The sequence below is a fragment of the Chanos chanos genome, chromosome 7 (genome assembly GCF_902362185.1).
Source record: "Chanos chanos chromosome 7, fChaCha1.1, whole genome shotgun sequence".
NCBI classification, from domain to species: Eukaryota; Metazoa; Chordata; class Actinopteri; order Gonorynchiformes; family Chanidae; genus Chanos; species Chanos chanos.
In genome coordinates, this window is record NC_044501.1 from 37,558,296 (window position 1) to 37,561,751 (window position 3,456).

Here is a 3,456-nt window from a genome sequence, read left to right on the forward strand (position 1 = left end):
AGAGGGCTGAAATGGTGGAGACAGTTGCACACTGTTTTGTTGTAAATATTGTCTATCTATTTATCTCTCTGTAACTTATTAAATTGCAGTTGGGGCAACTGAGGATGAGTGGAACTGTGCAGACTGTTAAGTCACTCAGAAAAGAGTCACTGAGGAAAGTAACACACACACACACACACACGCACACATGATCTGGTCTCCCTCAAAAATGATTGCTATCACCTTTTGTGTTAGTATGGTATGGATGCTGCTGCTATAAATGTCGAGCCTAACGTTATTAAAGCGAGTGACTTTTTGTTTCGGTGCGAATTGGTCCTGAACGCACTGAGGCCTGAGCCATAAAAGAAAGAAACTAGGATCAAAGGGACAGGGACAGAAAGGACAGATGAGAGTGAGAAAAAAGGAGAAGCGTGAGAAGAAGGAGAAAGGGTCAGTGAGAGAGAGAAGCAGGGGGACATAGGGGGAGTACAGTGACAGTCTTTACTGAGAAATACTCTTTAGAAAGAGGAAGAACTCCGTGAAGACTGTTAACCGAAGTGTGACAACATATCTTTTTGCATGTCGCTTTTTATAGAGTCTCTTTGGTGACCGGAATTGGATTAATGCATGTTTATGTGAGTTTTGTATTGATAGTAGTGGTGGAAAGTAACTTCGTTACTGTAGAGTTTTCAGGTATCTGTACTTTACTTGAGTATTTATTTTCTCATAACTTTTTACTTTTACCCCCTACATTTTAACACAAATATCTGTCATTTCTACTCCTTACATTTTCAAAACAGGCTCATTACTCAAGATGGCTCTTCTATTGTCTCGGACTTGTCTTGGATCTGTCAGTATTTGCATTCTCGATCTTGGCCACTGGTCTCGCCAAACATTCTAGTCGGTCTCGACCGAGTCCACCTGCCTTAAATTTTTTTTTTTGTCCTCAGTTAAACTACTCCTACAAAACAAAATCAGTGATTAAGTGAGCTTGTTCAGAAAATGGGCATTGATTGGTTTAATCAGTTCAAAATACAGAATAGGCATTGAACTTGGCCTCCTGGTAACCAATTGTATGCCTGCCAAAACTCATTTCTGCATGCAATGCATCCATGCTCATCATTTTCATTTTGGCCACAGGCAAGATGTCAGCGAGCTCATAAAATTTGGTTTTACAAACCACAGACAATTTCTGAACAGTGAAACGACGCACACTTCACATACACAACTTTTCTGAGGTACTTCGCTTCAGTGTCCAAGCCCGGTGACTTAAGTGAAAGTTCTGCGTGACGTATGCGCAGTGGAGCGACCTTTCCAACAGCGTGTGTGTGTGTGTGTGTGAATTTGTGGGTGTTTTCATATTTTCCATTTGTATGTAACACTTTTCAAAGACCTGCTATGTACAAATGTCCTCTCATCTTCCAAGAGCTAGAAATTTCCATTGTCTCTCTCAGTGCCTCTGTTAAAGAGAAACTAACAGCACACTGTAATTTCTTACTTTATGGGGCACTTGTTTACTCAAAGTATCTTACTCACCATACTGATAATCAGTTTCAGTTAGACCTTTAGAAGCATAAAGTTTTGCCTCAGCTTAACAGTTGATATTGAGAGGCTGTAAACTGCTCTATTAATGTAGATGCAGAACTGATCTCTGGGGGGGTGGACTGCAGTTACTCCATGTTGGGAACATCTCCAGGTGACCTGGTAGATCCAGATTCAATACAAAACAGGGGAAGACACCTAAACCCACATCAGACATCATCACATCCATCACCTGATAGTTGACAAGGCTGTATTTGGGTTTGGGAAAAACAAGACAGGAGGTCTCTGTCGCAGTGACCACAGCTTGTCATAGTGTCACAATGAAAGAAGACTGAGACTAAATAATGGGTGAAAATAAAATGCTATGTTACTTTTTGGTGGTGAAAAAATATGACAGTACAAATGTGATGCATCGTACAAATTCATCAGCGGTAGTAAATAAATATATAAAATAAAAGTAGTCACCTGTATCATTGTTTGTGTTACCAGTGCACAAAGTCATACGTCACACTTTCTGCATTCCAATCGAGGCCTCACGTTTTACATATTTTTGTCGTAGACAGAAAGAAGATGTTTCAGTAGCAGACTAGAGGTGTTAGCATGAAACGTAATGAGTATGGCTGGAGCTGAGATCGAAATCAAGGATGCGCCCTCCTCCTTTAAATCAGAAGTGTGGCAACATTTTGGCTTTCCGATCATTCACCAGGAGAATGGCGACAGATTAACTGACAAGCGAAGATTATATGCAAACACCGTAGAAAAGCAATCAGCTACAATACTGCTAACACTACGAATATGATGCCGCATCTACAACGCCACCACAACGACAAACTCTGGTCAGGGGATGTGATAAACAAAATGCTTAAAGGCAGTGTCTATCGCTAAAGACATGAGACCATTCTTGGTAGTTGACATCGAAGGATTTTGCCCACTGCTTAAAACACTAGAGCCAAAATACAACATCCTGTCACGCTCCCACTTTAGTCAATCTGTAATACCAGTACAACAAAGCAAACACTAGAGTGCGATGTGGAGATGACGACAGATGGGTGGACGTCTAGGGCTGTTCAGGGCTACATTACAATCAGTAGTGGGTGGGGAAGCTACTGAAGCTTTGGGGGTTCCAGACTCATCCACTTTTTTGAGGAACAAACATAGTTGAACAAACATAGCTGAAGTTTTAAAAACGGCAGTATTAGTGGTGTTTATGACGGTATCTCAACTCATTAATCTATGTCTAAATTTGAGCATTGTGGGTTGAGGTGCAATTTTCATAATTTCCTATTAATGTCATACAGACAGGCCCATCTGATTTAATATTATTTTATGTCTGAAGCCTTTTTTTGTCTAGCTTTCAAAGAATTCTTCCTATGGTCAAGCTGTCATCACTTTTGGTTTAGTGGTAGGCCATAACAAGACAACAACAGCTCAGCATTCTTAATGCATCAAAAATAAATCTATTGTTTTATTTCCAGTGTCAGTTCAATTGATTTTCTTAAAAATATCATGGAAGAATCCAACTGTAAACATAGTATTGTGAATCAAATCGTGAGCTGTGTGTATTAGTACATCCCTAGTTATTGCAGTGCCTTTTTTTTTTAAGAAAAAAAAAAAAGTTATTATCCCCTCCTGGAATCGCAACCTCATCGTGGTGGAGGGGTTTGTGAGCCCCTGTGATCCTTGGAGATGTGCTGCCTGGAGCATGTAGCTCCTGGTAGGGTCACCAAGGTAGAGAGGTCCCGGGTGAGGGGCCAGACAAAAGGCAATTCTGAAAGCCCTTATGATCAGCACCCACATAGAAACAGGCACCTCGCCCGGAATAGGGAGACCGGGGCCCCCTCCTGGAGCCAGGCCTTGGACAGGAGCTTGTAGGCGAGCGCCTGGTGGCTGGACCTGCCACAGGGTCTGGCTGGGCTCAACCTGAATGAGCCATGT